This window comes from Lissotriton helveticus, chromosome 8, assembly GCF_964261635.1.
Source record: "Lissotriton helveticus chromosome 8, aLisHel1.1, whole genome shotgun sequence".
NCBI lineage: Eukaryota > Metazoa > Chordata > Amphibia > Caudata > Salamandridae > Lissotriton > Lissotriton helveticus.
In genome coordinates this window covers 1,027,974,751-1,027,992,854 of record NC_136069.1, presented here as the reverse complement: position 1 = coordinate 1,027,992,854, position 18,104 = coordinate 1,027,974,751, and positions in this window count along the sequence as shown.

Here is an 18,104-nt window from a genome sequence, read left to right as displayed (position 1 = left end):
TGGTGTCTTCAGTGGTGATTGGGTTCCAGTCGCAAAGGTAGTGAGAGTGCTGTTTTAGTTCTGAGGTGGATGGAGTGGGTTGTTCTTCGGACAGGTTTTTAAAGCTGTTATGGATGTCAGCGATTTTGTTGTGGAAGAAAGAGGATAGAGAGTCGCAGAGGTCTTGGGAGGGAGTGATGTCGTTGGTGCCGGCGGTGGGGTTGGTGAATTCTTTGACGATGTTGAATAGTTCCTTGCTGTTTTGGGCGTTGTTGTCGAGACGATCTTTGAATGCTGATTTCTTGGTGGATCGGATCAATTGGTGGTTTGCGGGTTGCGTCTTTGAAGGTGGTCAGGTTGTCAGTGGTTGGGTTTTTTCTCCAGGTTTTCCCGAGGGTACGACATAACTTCTTGGATTTCTTAAGGTCATCGTTGAACCAGGGGGCCTTTTTGTTACCTTGTTTGATCAGGTGATTTTTCAAGGGTGCTAATTCGTCAGCGCTGTGGGTGATCCATTGTGTGAATTTGGTGGCAGCTTGGTTTGGGTCCGATGATAAGGTGGGGGGGTTTTGGTTAAGCGATGTGAAGAGCTGGTCGGTGGTGATTTTGTTCCAGTTTCTTCGAGGGATAGGTTGTGGTGGGATGTGGGTCGTGGTCTTTTTGTAGCTGAATTGAATGCAGCTGTGGTCAGTCCAATGGAGAGCTGTGGTGTAATCAAAGGAGATGTATTCGCTGGATGTGAAGATAGGGTCGAGCGTGTGTCCGGCTAAGTGGGTGGGGGTGTCGACAAGTTGTTTGAGTCCGAGTTTGGCCATGTTGTCCAGAAGGGTGGTGGTGTTGCTGTCGTTGTTCTTTTCCAGGTGGAAGTTGAGGTATCCCAGTAAAATGTAGTTCTCGGAGGTGAGGGCATGTGGGCTGATGAAGTCAGTGATGTCTTCGCTGAATTGTGTGCGGGTACCTGGTGGTCTGTAGATGAGGGTGCCTCTAAGTGTGGTCCTGGGGTCGGTGTGGATCTGAAAGTGAAGATGTTCGGCGGTCGCGAGGTTATCGTCGGAGTTGGTCGAGATTCGGATGGTGTTCTTGTGGACAATGGCGATTCCTCCTCCTGTTTGGTTGATGCGGTCTTTTCGGATGATCTTGTAGGTGTCCGGGATGGCTATGGCGATGTCGGGCGCTGATGAGGCGTTCATCCAGGTTTCTGTAAGGAAGGCGACGTCCGGTGATGTAGTGTCGAGTAGGTCCCAGAGTTCAGTGGAATGTTTGTGGATCGATCGGGTGTTCAGTAGGATACACTTCAGGTGGTTGGAGTCGGAATTGTGTTTGGAGGGGGAGGATTTGGCATGGGTCCTGATGCAGGCGAAGTTGCAGGAATAGCAGGCGAAAGGTCCGTGGGTGTGTCCTGGGGTAGCTACGCAGCATTGTGGGGTGTGTCCGGGGTTAAGGGCAAGGAGAGTAGCGGCGTCATATGTTATGCGGGAGGAGTGCGGTTTGCGGGGGCCAGGGGGTCTGGCGCTGGGCGCGGACGGTCGTAGACGGACTTACCTTTGGCGCACCTTCGGCGCGCATGGGAGGCATCCGCTGCGCGTGAACGCTGCGCGCAAATGCATCTGTCATATGCGGAAAGTGGAGGGGAGGGGCGAGGGAGGAGCGGCTGGGAGGCGGTAGGCGGGGTGGAGAGTCGGGGAGGGAAGGGAAAACAACAACAACAATCTAAACAAAATGGCAGGAAGCCAAAAGTGATACCGGGTTGGGGAACAAAAACTGTGAAAGCGCGATGAAAAAGACACAATCAAGCACAATACAATTCAATACAGGCAGCACAAATAGCAAGAGCGTTGCAGCGCGCTATGGGAGACTAGCGCTACGGTAATATGCTAATTAGTATAAGCGATCTGGCGCACGAGGGTGATTAATAAATAAATAAATATTATATGCGTGTTCAATGCAGTGGTCTAGTGGTAACGATATCCGTCTGGCATGTAGGTCAGGGAGCAGCGTGAGGAGGTGTGACCGTTTCTGAGGAATCAGGACGGTCACAGAGAGCTATCGGAAGAGCGGAGCCTGACGATCTGTGGGAGGGAGGAGCAGCTGGGAGGCGGTAGGCGGGGTGGAGAGTCGGGGAGGGAAGGCAAAACAACAACAACAATCTAAGCAAAATGGCAGGAAGCCAAAAGCGATACCGGGTTGGGGAACAAAAAGTGGGAAAGCGCGATGAAAAAGACACAATCAAGCACAATACAATTCAATACAGGCAGCACAAATAGCAAGAGCGTTGCAGCGCGCTATGGGAGACTAGCGCTACGGTAATATGCTAATTAGTATAAGCGATCTGGCGCACGAGGGTGATTAATAAATAAATAAATATTATATGCGTGTTCAATGCAGTGGTCTAGTGGTAACGATACCCGTCTGGCATGTAGGTCAGGGAGCAGCGTGAGGAGGAGTGACTGTTTCTGAGGAATCAGGACGGTCACAGAGAGCTATCGGAAGAGCAGAGCCTGACGATCTGTGGGAGGGAGGAGCAGCTGGGAGGCGGTAGGCGGGGTGGACAGTCGGGGAGGGAAGGCAAAACAACAACAACAATCTAAACAAAATGGCAGGAAGCCAAAAGCGATACCGGGTTGGGGAACAAAAAGTGTGAAAGCGCGATGAAAAAGACACAATCAAGCACAATACAATTCAATACAGGCAGCACAAATAGCAAGAGCGTTGCAGCGCGCTATGGGAGACTAGTGCTACGGTAATATGCTAATTAGTATAAGCAATCTGGCGCACGAGGGTGATTAATAAATAAATAAATATTATATGCGTGTTCAATGCAGTGGTCTAGTGGTAACGATACCCGTCTGGCATGTAGGTCAGGGAGCAGCGTGAGGAGGAGTGACCGTTTCTGAGGAATCAGGACGGTCACAGAGAGCTATCGGAAGAGCGGAGCCTGACGATCTGTGGGAGGGAGGAGCAGCTGGGAGGCGGTAGGCGGGGTGGAGAGTCGGGGAGGGAAGGCAAAACAACAACAACAATCTAAACAAAATGTCAGGAAGCCAAAAGTGATACCGGGTTGGGGAACAAAAAGTGTGAAAGCGCGATAAAAAAGACACAATCAAGCACAATACAATTCAATACAGGCAGCACAAATAGCAAGAGCGTTGCAGTGTGCTATGGGAGACTAGCGCTACGGTAATATGCTAATTAGTATAAGCGATCTGGCGCATGAGGGTGATTAATAAATAAATAAATATTATATGCGTGTTCAATGCAGTGGTCTAGTGGTAACGATACCCGTCTGGCATGTAGGTCAGGGAGCAGCGTGAGGAGGAGTGACCGTTTCTGAGGAATCGGGACGGTCACAGAGTAGTAGATCCAGAAGTAGGCATGATGACTACACCAAATTAGTGGTGTCAGTATTGTGCACGCTTACCTGTCAGGGACCAAATTATTCCCATTGGTTAATGACGGTTGAGGGCGGGGTACTTTAAAAAAGTGCGTAGATTACTGATTTAACACTACAGCTCGCACGCAGTGAAATGAATCCAGCGGAAGAAGGCCATACATGATTTATTTTGACTTTTAGATTTGCATGCTGATACTCGTTGACTGGGCCCACGAGGGACCAGGGGCAGCAGCTCATGTGGCTCTGAGCCCCACTGCTTACACAATTGCCATTGTAATAAAACACGTGCCTTGCTTTGCCTTTGTTCAGCTTCAAAGAACGCCAGAATATACACTCTAGATAGCATAATTAAATGCATTTGGTGAATATACGTCATATCACATACTTCCTGAATTTAAGGTTGACAACTCAAGGCATCTGACTTTGGGTGTCTCAGTCTATTCTACAGAAAACAATGTGTGCACACATTTAATAAATATGTGCAAAGATTGTTTTCTGTACAATAGAATAAAAGGTTCATAATGCACTCTGCCTGTATTATGTGCTGAAAAGTCTAGGATAAGGGCTCGCTGAGCAGACAGAATCTCATAACCTCTTATTTTAATTGTCGCATACATTTTTATTGCTTTGTAATATTCATTTTTTTAACCCCTTCGCTGCGGCGGCTATTCCGCCGCAGCGCTAAGGGGGAGGCGAACGGTTCCGTCACGAGCATGGGAGGGGTTAAACAAATATGTATTGCGTTATTCAGCATGCCTTCAATCAAGTAAATTGCAGATGCAGCCATGCAGTTTTGAGGGAAGCTTTGTATATAATCAAAATGTAGATTTCAGATAATACGAATCCGATGCTGGGCAATTTGTAATTAGTAATGATAAGAACTATAGTGTATTTTTTTAGCATCTTTTTATTGTATTAACAATGCTCCTTATACAGTATGTATGTTGATAGTACAGTACACACATCATCACATATTTGATACTGTAAACCTCTTCGGGAGTGGTCTTACATATTGTGTAAGGGGCTCTGAGTCCTTCATTGTTGCCCCCCGTATTGTAGCATAGACTATAACAAAATCCCCCAGGCACATCTTGGCCCCAGTCTTGGCCCTCTGTAGTTCTTCCCTGGGGACGATATTCTTTCCCATTTTTTGGGGCACCCACCTAGCCTTATAAATCACCTCTTCTGCTTTCTGGCACGAGTCCATATCTGCTTCTCACTCTGCTACTGTCGGGGGATATGGGGCCTCCCATTTCCTTGCTATATTTCTCTTGGCCACCCCAGATGCGAGTGCCAACCATGTCCTAGTGTGTTTTGGCCATTTGTTTTCGCCTTGAATCATCACTACTACCCACTTTGCGCTCATTTGGTACTCTCGTTCCCAGAGCCAAATTTTGTATTTTTATGCCCAATTAAATTTTTTAATTTCTGGAATAATGGTAATTGTTTTGTGTGCCATTCACTCCCATGGTGGAAGCGTTGTTCAGAACTTTAACTTTCAGGTTACTGACAAATGCAATAGAAGACTTAAACCACTGAACTTTCCTATCTTCTTCATCCACCTCTCCCTCAGATTACTACTCATAACAAGCATTGGCAAGGCCATTAAGGCTAATATTAATAAGCTAGGACAGATGTAGAGCTGTGGTCTTTTGCATGAAGCACATTACCTGCCGCTTGTTTTACTGGGGGTGCACTATTGCTTTCTTGACTGTATTCAGCTGAGAAGCCATATGATAACTTTGCTATTCAGAAAATCTGCCTGTGAGACCAACGTGCCCAGTACTGTACCCCATTTATGGCTATGATGTGCTGCCCAGCTGTGTGGGTCATGCAGGGAGCCCTTTTTTCTTTGCTAATCCTTTGGTCCGTGACCTCCTTGCTGAACCACTGGCCTCGAAGAGCGTGCCAGCGCTCTTTGCAGACAGTGTGTTGTAAGCAGTCGTGGGAGGGGCTTTCTCTTTGCACCTGTACCATGATGCAATGTACAGTCACCAGCAAGGAGTGCCAAAGAGCCTAGCAAAAGGATGTCATACTTTCTAAAAAAGACCAAATTCCAAAATACGCCAACAATAATACTGAAGCTCATAATGCCATTTATTACAAGAAGAGGAGTTATGGTGGTGGAAGATTATGTCACTCAACTTTTCTTATTTTTCTATAGGCCACACTGGTATTTAACCCATTCTTTGCTTTTCCCTTTCTGCCATCAGCTTTTTCTCTGACAGAGTTTCCTAGTAAGTGTCTTTTTATTCTCCCCTGCTTTGAAGAGTCAAAGGGCTAATGCTCTTGATCTTCTTTCTCCCCTGCATATTTTAGTATTAAACATAAACAATAACATACATTTTCTGTGCTACTGACATGCTTTCTTACATAAAAATAAAAACGCCACATTTGTGGTTTTAACCAGTTAGGTATAGCGTTCAGTTGCAGTTTCAACAGTGCCAGTTGAAGTTGTGGGTGGAGCCAATAGAGGATGTGGGTAGAGCCAGTGGAGGAAGTGGATGGGGCTGGGGGAAGTGGGTGTGGCATCCTAAAAAGGTTTGCTAACCTGCACTTAGATATTTTACAAATTAAGCACTGCATCCACACCTGTTCTACTCATCACTTCTTTCACTCATCTCGCAAGCGTTGGAGAAGACACCGCCTTATAGGGATTCTCAAAAGAAAAATGAAACTGATTCCCTCCCTCCTGTCTGACTACTGATGTTCTTTTCTCATACTCTTTCACTCACTTTACCACACATAAATGTTCTTTTTAATCAAAGAAAGGATAAAGAAAATTGAAAAAGAATTTGTTGTTGTTCTTTTAGTCGGATACAAACACACACCAACCCACAGGAGAATACATCCTGCTTGTAATATCAGGACTTGTACATCCGACACACTCCCAAATGGAACCAAGTACAACAAAATGATCAATGTCTCAGCTAAATCTCTTAAAGGCAACAACTAATTTGATTACCAACTGTTCAGAAAATCTAAAACCTTTGCAAAGTCCCAAACTGAAATATGCCTAGATGCTGGAGGTTTTGCCATTTTAATGTTTCTCATTAATCTTCGTGGCCCAGCATCCTGCCCTACCAATATTCCATTGACCAACTCATGAACAGCAGAAATTGCCGATCTGTACACATTCTACATTCTATAAGACAATCCATCTTCAAACCTTTCCGATAAATAATTCACCACTTCCACTGAAGACCCTAAAATGGGACCAAACTTCCTCTCCATGCACCAGCAAACCCTTTCTGCCAAGCAACTCTATACTTTTTTCTTATCCCTGGAACTTAGGATTCTTTAATAAGTGCAGAAGCCTGTTGTGAAAGGTCCGGTACCTCCCAAACTTTCCTGAAATTCTCTATGCCACCAACCTCAATTGATCTGTGAGAATCAAATTGTGCACCTCCCCTGCCGGGCCCTACAGGAGTTCTAGAAACCTTGGCAACTGAATGAGATAGTCCACTGACAATTCCATTAGAATAGGTACCACACCTGTGCCCTCCAAAGTGAATTTATCACCACCATTGTCTCCTTCCTTTAGCAAAACATCATTATTAGACGAGCAATCAGCAAGAAAGGCAGAAATGCATAAGGACTAAGACCTTTCAAATCCTGCCAGAAAGCGTCTATCCCTGATGACTTTATATCCAGATGGCAGCTGAAAGAAATGCTCACCTGAACATTCTGTTTGTTCCCAAACAGATCTAACCTAGATTCTCTCTACCTGTATGAAAACTGCCCTGTTCAACATCCACTTGCTTGTATCCTAGAAATTTTGCGGAAACCAATCTTCCACCACATTGCTCAAACCTGTTATGTGTTCCGCTTGCACACAGACTCTTCTCTTCAGACAATATTCCCAAAACACCTTTTTCTGACAGTGCCAAATCCCTTGATTTGGGTCCCCAAGTTTATTAACATACCAAAACCTCTGACACATTGCCCATCTGCAGACGCACCAAACATTTCACCTTGCTCTGCATAAAACACTTTATTGCAAAAGATCCTGCTAGCAACTTCAGGCAATTTATATGCATTTTCTTCTCCTCCTCTGTCCAATCCCCTCCTGTTGCAATTGTACCAAACTGTGCACCCCAACCATCTAAACTCACATCCGACTTCATTATCAATTCTGGATTTTCTCAGAAAATGTATTTTCCATTCCGAGCTTCCATATTCAACAACCACCATCTGAGCTCCTCTCTCACTTCTGCTGGAAGAACAGCCTCTTCTAAATATCTCAAGCTATTTCTCATGTGCATTGCCTTCAATCTCTGTAAAACTAGATAATTCAATGGTCCAGGAAAAATAGCCTGAATCACTTAAGACAAAAGACCAACTACATATGCTAGCATACTCAGAGAAATCGGACCCTGCTGCAATACCCTCCATATTTGTTTCCTGTTTCTCTTCAACTACTTTTTCGGATGTTTGAAAAACCCATCTACTGTGCTAACCAAGTATTCTAGAAACTGAGTTTCTTGTTTCAGAACTAAACAAAACTTCTTCCTCTTGGCCACAAACCTTACATTTTCCAGTAAATCAACAGCCATCTTTATATAATTCAACACTCTTGCCCTGCTCTGATTCATGATTAGGATATCGTCCAGACAAACGATCAACTAGACACCTTTTTCCCTCAGAAAAGACACAACTGAATGCAAAATCTTTGTAAAACACCATGGGGTCGAGGAAAGACCAAATGGAAGGCAAACAGACATCCACTTCTTTACACCTCATTTGAATTTGAAATACTTCTGATGAGGTTCCCAAGTTGGAACAGTCAGATAAGTATCCTTCAAATCTGAACGAGTCAACCACTCTCCTGGTTACAATATGTCCCTTAACATGTGCATTCCCTCCATTTTGAAATGGTGGTACACTACCCAATCGTTCAAACTTCTAAAATGTATTACAGGCCTCATGCCTTTGTCCTTCTTCCTTACCATCAATATATTACTCAAAAAACCTCCATGTTCTTGGAATACTTCCACAATGGCACCTTTCTCCGTTGGCTCCATAACCTCCTTGTCTATTAACTTAATTTGATCTGCACTGAACTGAACTCCACAAGGAACGCAAGTTTGAACTGACTCTTCTATGAAATCAATGCGAATAACCTACACAGTCACTAGGTCCCAAGGATCTCTTGTCACCTGAAACCAATTGAGATAAAATTGGGCAAGTCTGCCACGCAACTTCACTGGGGTAGCAATACGGTCTCACCTTTCCTGATCATAGTAACCATGAATTGCTATGACCTCAACATCCCCTGGGTTGCTGCCATTTAGGGTAGAAGCTAGAAGATCTCCATGTACCTTGACCTTGTGAGGGGCAATGCCCTTGGAAAAACTAAGACCTCCTAACTCTCTGTCCCCGGCTGGGAAAACAACCCCTTGTTCTCCCCGCCAAACCAAAAACACAGTCATTGAAGACCTTCTTTATATTGTGTTAGGACTTCTGAATAGAGGAATATGCCCCCGCAAACTTAGACATAGATTTGATCAAATCATCCCCAAAGAGAAGCCCTTATACTTTTCCAAGAAATGCCAGAATCCTCTAATCTAATACCGAAAAGTTAAAACATATCAGGCTATGAACAACCGGCAAAGATAAACATTGCCACTAGAAACAGGATATAAACAGAAGACTAGTGAAAGATTAAAAACCGACATTCTGAGGTGCAAAGCCAAAGAAACAAAGCCAAACACTAAATAATACTTGCGGACCGGCGACTGCTGGAAAACAGATAAACCCATAAAGACAGAGCCCTGAGGAGAATCCGATAAGTGATTACACCGGATTCGAAACGCGTCGGCACACAAAGGGAATAGACATCAGGTGCCTAATAGACCACAGAATTAATTTATGGTTTATTTTGTATATAAAATATTTTTGGCTGCATTAACTTGTTGTTTATTTAAACTTTGAGTCCAAAGCGTGACTCTTGTCTTTGCAAGAAAACAAATGTTTGTGTATAAATTCAAAAAATATCTGTGTATATATAAATGGTGTATTTGTGTTGTAGGAATGTTTAGTATCTATGTGTAAATGAAGTTAAATGTTAAAGTGTCCTTTTCACACATGAAATAGTCAAAAATTCAAAACTAAAAATAAAAGGGTAAGAGTGAAATATACCCAATTAACCCAGGAGTATCACTTGGTTTTTTCCTCAAAAATAGAGGACACAAAGTAGTGTGTAGTTGGCAAAGTGTTTTTTCATATAACTATAACCTATTGTCCAGCCGACTACACGTCCCAGGACCTGACTCCCCCTTGCTTTAAAAGAATCTTCTAATCTAGCATAAGATGCACCATGACCTTATCCTCTAATGAAACTCCACCGTAAGGTGCTTCCTCTTCCTAGCCACCTTACCCCGCTTTTGGGTATGGGAATTCTCTCCTGCCAATCAGAATTTGTCATCTTCAGAACCAGCCTTATTACTGGATCTCATAGCTTCTAACTTCCTTTCCATTCTCATGCCAATTTCAGAAGACATCTTTCTAAAGCTAGTTTTAGCCTTTCCTCTAACAAAGACTCGTCACTTACCTTTCTTCACTCATTTCCAAACAATAACAAAAAACTGCGTAATGAAGAAATTAGAACATCTCTAAATTGAACCAAGAATATGTCTAAAGAATATTCTTAACTAAAGCAAAGAATTAAAAGGAGCTCCAAATATAAGCTAAGAATAAGCCTAAAAAATATTCTTAACCAAAGCAAAGCCTTAATTCCAATACAAAACAAGAATCTCTCTCACTGCTAAGGGCATCACCATAAATGATCAACTGACAGAATAACTGCTGTAACTGACAACAGTAATCAACATTTCATCAACTGTAACTGACATCAGGAGTCAGCTTGTGTCAGCTAAACCGCCACCATTAAAGCATATCACATAAAATAATTACTGACTTTCTTAATTTTCTAAGATGGCCACCTAATTATGTAAATTGTCTAGCAGCCAACTTCCATACAGCTCCCAAAAATGAATCCTTCCACTATGTCCATGATGCCCCCTAGATGCCTCATTGGCAACAGTTATTTCCCATCATTTATTTTCTTTCAATTAAAAATGGAGGGTCGTACTTGAAAGTGTTAAAAAACGCTAGTAGTCTCAAATAGAAGCGCCACCCATGATTTGGCTCAAATGTGTGCCGGATCAATGACAAGCTTTATGCAGCTAGCTCCCAGCACATGCAGAAGCTGCTGTGCAGCCCACTGCCAGCAGTGGCACCCAGCGCAGCCAGCTCAAGCACCAGGCACACGTAGAATGGATCCTACAAGCCTCCAACAGTCGCGACCAACAGACAAAGTGCTATTCATCAAAAAATTCATAGTAAAGCACAAAATATTGAAACCCCTAATTTAATTTACCTAAAGCGTTCTCAATTATCAAACCTACATGCATTACTAACGAAAAAGTTAAATAGTGAAAAAAATAAAACATTGACCAATTTTAAACATCTTGGAAGTTGAATATGAAACTCAAAAGTTAACCATACTACATAGACTTCAAACCATTACAATATATCAAGCTCTCTGAACATATGTACTTTTCTGCAGGAGCCGCAGCAAAAAAAGAAGGATGCCGGTTGGTGGTTCTGTGTTTTTATTGTGTTGGAATTCTTAAGTTCTAAATTCTTAAAGGAGCTGTGAGTAGTGGCATTAAAGGCTGTTGCATAATGTTAGCCTCCGGGTCTTGCCATAAAATTAAGAATCCATTTTTTTCTGCTTAGAGAGTAACCAGTTGTATTCTAAGATTTCGGTTGGATTGCAGAAATTAAATAATGAATTTGTTGGCCTGTGACAATCGACAAAGCAGATGTCTCAAGGTATGATTTAGAAGTCTACTAAGGTCAGAAGGGATTTTTGGCATGCTATTGGGGAAATATAAAAGTGAAAACGGGTTACTGCACCATTAAGGGCCGATTAAAAGAGTCCAGACTGTGCAAAAGGAATTGAAAAAAAAACTATGGGGTAAGGGAATAGCTTGCAGAGCAAGGAATTGTAGTCCCTTTTGAAAGGTCGGTGCAGGTGAGAGAGTTGGTCAAGCTCTTGATACTCTTTGAGAGCCTGTTTGGAGGATAAACCCAAGGAAGGCGGGGTAACCTGTCTTTCGAGCATCATTTAAATAGCCAGAATTCAGAGCATTATTTAGGCATAGCTGAAATGCAACAAATGTAGGGGCATATCAGCAAGGGCCGGCGATAATTATCGCTCAGCGCGCTTAGCGCCAGGATAATTATCGCTGGCTATCGCAGGATTTTATCGCTGAGATAGCGTGCTATGAGCAACGCTTATCTCCAAAGCGAAAAAATTCCATGCGCAAGCTGCCAAATGTGTGATTATCGCTGGAAATCCAGCGATAATCGCACAAACATAGGCGATAGCTTGTTGATAGGGCAGGGCACACTTAGCCATAATATCCACATTCCATTGGATATCATGGCTAAGTCAGATTAAAAGCAGGCGTAAGGAAAGTAGCGTTAAGCGCGGTTAGCGCTACTTTTCTTAGCGCTATGCATGTTAGCGTGTACCTTGTTAATTGGAGAAATGTCTCTTAACGACATTTCTCACGTTATTTTGGTCAGGAACGCCCACTTTGCATCTCATTAGAGATGCAAAGCTGGGCATTAGGGTAAATGGCGTTGAGGTAGAGAAACACGCGTTAGCGTGTCCTTGCTGATAGTGCGATAGAATTATCGCCGCTTTTTTCCGAAAACGGACGCTAAAGCGGCGATAATTCCATCGAGGGGCCTTGATGATATGCCCCCAAGTAACCAGATCAACGCTAAACTCCAGGACCAGGATACGATCACAATTAATTTGTGGGAGGTTCTGAATGCCTTAGAGGATGCTGCGCAATGGAAATCGCAGTGCTATTCAAAACTCAGCTGGGATTTGGAGAAGTTTTGCGAATGTGAGAACAATGCATTGACTTATTTCTATTGATGAAGAAGTATGTTAACAGCAAAAAAGGGATTATTGATGGCACTGTTGACGGCATTTGTTTTCAGCGATAGGTCAAAGCTGTGGTCAGTTATTATGGAAATGGTCATTAAACCTGGCATGGTGTCATTGATTGATTACCTTATGCAGCCTCTGGTCCTCACTGTGTTATAGGAGGAATGGAGAGTGACAACATGCTTTAGGTCTTATTTGGGGGGTGTCAGGGGTGTATCCTCGTTCTTTCTTGTTTTACTTGTATATCAAACAATTAGATAAGGAACTGCAGGGTGTTCGCTCTAATTCCGCCAGAATTGTGAATCAAAACTATCCGTTATTAATGTATGCTGATGACACAGTTTTCAATTCAAGGTCTGTGACTTAATTGGATCTTCTAGTGCCCAATATGGGGACTTCGGGGCTTAAATTGTACATTTCCAAATAGAAGCTAACATCCCTGGGGCAAAAAGGTACAAAAGTGAAAAAGTACGAAGTAATGATACCAAGATGGTGAGAGTACGTTCCTTTTTCTACTGACAACTTATATTTAAATATAAACTTCACCGGTATTCCTTGTTATTATCTAAGTCTATTACCCTCTCTAAAGTGAATGTAGGCTTCCCCAAACATGCAATGTTAATGGAGGAATGCACATTCCTTCCAACTTTAAGGTACATTGGGCAAAGAGTTTGTCAGGAGCATTCTATTGTGTAGGGTTTTGGTGTCACTCGAGAATTAACTCCCTGCAAATTGACGAGAACAGAAAGCAAATTATTTCGTACATCTGATGTACATTATTTCAGGAGTTGGACATAGGATACATTGAAGACGGGATTAGTGGTGCCGCTCAGTCAGTGTGAACGTCTGTGTGGTCTAATATAAATTCAAGTTTTACCGGTGCAATCTCAGTGGACATTTTGGCCAAGAATTTATACAATAATGTGTCTTAGTTGGAAGAGTTAAAATACACTCTGGAGAACATTGGCTTTGGGGCCATCACTTACCTGTGCTGGGGGGACGAGGGGAGTCCTCTTCCGCTGCCGCCACCGCCAGGAGTCACTTCAGTGTTGAGACAGCGCCGCCGCCCCGGGACTGCAACTCCCGGCTGCCTCAGCGGCGGCGCTGATTTGCCATGCACCGCAAGCGCCAGGAGGCGCCTACAAACAGCGCTCTGCTTGGCGGAGCAGGGGGGGCCATCACTTACCTGTGCTGGGGGGACGAGGGGAGTCCTCTTCCGCTGCCGCCACCGCCAGGAGTCACTTCAGTGTTGAGACAGCGCCGCCGCCCCGGGACTACAACTCCCGGCTGCCTCAGCGGCGGCGCTGATTTGCCACGCACCGCAAGCGCCAGGAGGCGCCTACAAACAGCGCTCTGCTTCGCTTTGCGGGACGCGAGCGGGACGCCGAGCGAAGCCCAGGCAAAGGGCGGGCCCTCTAAGGCCCTCAAAGGTCCGAGGAGGACGGGACGGGCCACCCCCCTTGGTGAAGCAACCTGTGGAAGTACTTTGTTTGATATAGACTCCAATTAATTATTGTTTAGTGTGACTGTTTCCTTCGCAGGTTGCACTATGTCATTTAAGCGGACTAATAAGAAATCATCTCATGCACTTGACCCAGGACAGGGGACCCTAAACTTCACGGTGACTAATGGACCACTGCCCACTCTTTGTGAAGAAGCTAATGAGCCGCTACCATTGATAGACAATAGGCAATCTTCCCCACTGAATCTTGTTAGATCACAGAATTTATCTTTTTGGGAGGAAATGAATTCTCTATGTGGCACTAAGTATGCCCTAGTGGCATCCCCATTCCATGTTAAATCCACTAGCAGTTCTTCCCCAACTAGGAAACCATGCGACCTACTACTACCATCTCTAATAGACAATACCCAAGATGTTGCCTCGCCTCAGGGAAGAAATGAAAAAAGGAACCATGATGAAATTATTGGAAGTGGGAATCATTTAAACACACCAAAATCGTGCGATGGTCCTATAGCGCCAGTCACCAACCCCCCCTTAATTACGGTAGAGAATGGGACTTATGTAGACCAAGTACTTTTACTGTCCCAGATAGAGTTATTATTTAAGTCTATCATATCACCATTGGTAGGAAAAATCAACGCCCTGGGTGATAGGATAACGGGGATTGAGAGAATTGTTCTAGCCAATCTCAAACCACCTAATAACGATCCATCTAATGGGGAAAGACCACTTATGGCTATCCCCAAAACAAAAGAGATACATGCTACCATTAATTCCCCTTCTACCCTCAAGAAGGCAACACCCAATGGCTCTGATTTGTCCACCTCAAATAAAGTTTCTTTGTCTACTAATCAAACTAAATACTCCCAAACTTCCCCACAGCTCCATAAAAAACCTACCACACCCAAAGCTGTTCCTAAACCAGAGTTTAATAGGCATATTGCCGCCAGAGATGACCCAACCCCAAGTAGTTTAGAATCGATACAATTGCCCCCTGAAGCTGCCCCATTTGTTCTCGTTTTATCAGGAACACCTGCACCTTGTCGTGGGAAATTTGAAAGCCGCCAGGAACTTTTAAATAAAGTCATATCCTGGCTTTCCAAAAACAGACCACTTGCACATGATCATGACGGAGGTATCCTGAATGTTAGAAGGATAGGCTGGCTAGGGTCTCTAAAGATATTAGTGGGGAACTTGTCCTAGTAAAATTTAGAGATGGGAACATAGTCCCCCTTTTACGAGCTTACCCACCCCAAAAAAGAGACGGCCCTATATCCATTTGGGATTTACATGATTTTTATCCAAAGTAAACCATTTATAAATGTTTTTATCTGTCGCCCTGTTGATAAACCAACTTAAGGTTATCCTTAACGTACTGTAAATTTTAAATATGAATGATGTCTTTCTAACAGACTGGGAGGATGTTTCTTTGCACATTTGCACATTATAAACTGATGCTGCTATTTGTAAATATATGAACACTCTTTTCTCTTGCCAGTACTGTAGTATTATAGAGACATAGATATCAATTAACTTCTTGATTTCTGGCTGCTATTTTACGATGCACTTTACTAAGACAATCCCATAATTTGGATGTATGCTGTATGCACTTTAGAAAATTGGTGTTTAATATAATGTCGTTAGATATGCTTTATGTATATATTGCCATGCCATTTTAATAAGATCGGAAGGAGGTCCCTTTGCACTTTTTGCACACTGGCACTTTAGGATTTTTTGCACTTTTGCACATTGGCACTTTAAAACCCATACTGCTATTTTGTAATTATGTGAATTATCCTTTATATGTCAGTATTGTAGTAAATATAGAGATATAGCTAATAATTAACCTATTGATCCCTGTGTACTATCACATCGTGCCTTTTAGCTAGATTGTTCGATAACTAGGATGTACGCCCTATGTTTATTAGAAAATATGTGTTTAACATATGCTGCTAAATATATGCCCTATGTATATATTGTCGTTGTTTTAACTGGTGATCCTTGCATTTGACCATGTATGTAATTATGTGCACACTTTTATGGATAATGTATTATCCGAATAAAGGTAAAGGAGAGAGCCATCTTTATCCATTCTGACAAGACCACTGCTGCCCATAAGGGTAAGGGTCTGTGACTTGTGTCTCTTCTAAAGGTCTTGCAGGTGCAGAATCGGGAGATGAAATATCTATCAAAGCTGTCATCAAGGCAATTATATTGCTGAAATCTTGTCTTGGTCTGAAACAGTATTTGGACGTTGTGCCCATGTGAAAGGACAGCAGGGAAACCCTGTATGCACATTTTCTCCTTTTGCCATGTTTTACCATAATCGAAGGAGAAAGTATGTAATTATTTTATCGAGATCTTTGGGACACTGTAAGTGTAGGCCAGCATTTTAAGCTTTCTTCATTTTACTATAACAGCAAGTAGAAATATATGTATCAAAGATCAATTACAGCAATTGTTTCAGTTTTGAACAGGCTAATCAATGAGCAGATTGTGTATCTTTTTACGTGTACTGTATAGTAGTTGTTTGATAGAATTTGTTGTTATTATTGTATTTAGTTTTTATTTTGTCTAAAATGTTTTGATGTATGTATATTTTTTATGCTTTTTACCAAAATAAATTGATTGATTGATTGGATTTATCACCTGGAAAATACATAAACACATAGGGCCTTATTCACAAAAGTAATGTGAGACAAAATCCTAACTTTACGACTTTCGGTATTCACAAAAGACATTTAGGAGTAGTAAAGTTAAGATTCCTAACTTTACTACTCCTAAACTGAGACAAAATCCTAACTTTATGACTTTCAGTATTTACAAAAGGCTTTTAGGAGTAGTAAAGTTAGGAATCCTAACTTTACTACTCCCAAATGTCTTTTGTGAATACCGAAAGTCGTAAAATTAGGATTTTGTCTCAGATTACTTTTGTTAATCAAGCCCATTTTCTTGGCATGAGCTAAGCACAAGCATTTTGTATACTTAAGGAGCATATATTTTGTAAAAGGTAAAACAGACAACGCCTTCTGAGTCAAGTAACTCAGGTATAGACATTCAAGGTCCTTCTCCTGCATCACAAATACACAAGCATATCAGTTGTGTTTGCAATCTGATTTAGATATTAGATTTAGTAATGTAGTGCGCCACTGTGGTGACTCAATGCTTCCCAGTCTACACCTCTCCGGACATTTCGGATCTTTTTTTTAGATGAAAGGATGTTTTCCATTTTGACCTCTACGATATAGTGTTTGATGGTGATGGAGAATGCTAGGTCATGGCTATCTGTGTTTTAGTTATTAAGAACAATTACACATCCACAGTTAGATTTTTTTCTTGGATGTGACCCACGGTCCTATTGAGCAGGTCTGAATTGCAAAGTGGATTCACCTGCCCATGAGTATGATCATCTAATGTACCACATCGTCCCAGTATTATGCCAAGGTTGGACCTTACTGCATCCTGTGAGTAAATCTTGTTGCTCAAGTGTCTGATCCGAAACACTTATCCAACCTCAGAGTACATCCTATGTATGCATTTGAGCATGAGGTATGTGAGGTATAAATAGTTATATTGTATCAACTTCAAGCAAGCAACCCAACAGCTGGGAAATGGGTGTAGTCCCTTAAACACCCAGCTGTTGTGTCAAAAGCTACCAACCCCCGATTCCCATTTTGTTCTCAATGATGTATAGTCTATCCCTACCATGCCTCAAATGGTCTAGTTCAATAGGGTCACCACTTTCTTAGCAGTACCCAATGTCAATAACCAGTCCAGCACATTATGTGTTCAGAGTTTCAGTTAAGCTACTATTCCATGTTAATAGTGCTGCTCTGCATAGAGATGTATGTGCCATAAACTGGGCCACCATTATGACATAGTGTGAGTTTGGCATTCAGTTGAAAATTATGAAGAAGCTATCATAGAGGTAGATTAGGTGCGTATACCACTGCAGTCTCATAGCAATATGGAGCAGCATTTATCAATTTAGGATGTGAGCAGCTGAAGAGTTCACTACTAAATATCACTGCATCTAGTGCTACTCTACCCTGCACTATCATCATATAGCACATCTCTTTGGACATGCCAGGATTCAACTAGCCACCCACAGCCAAAGGTTCTGAATGTAGCATCCAAATCCAGCAAGTGTTTCAGTATCAAATCCTATCCCTCTCAGCACCGTATAAAGGAACTCCCAGTTTAAAGTGCTGAATGACCAGTACTGCTGCAACATGAAACAACTGTCTAATGTTAGGCAATATACACCTTCCCGACACGAAGCCTTTCTCATACGGATGCAC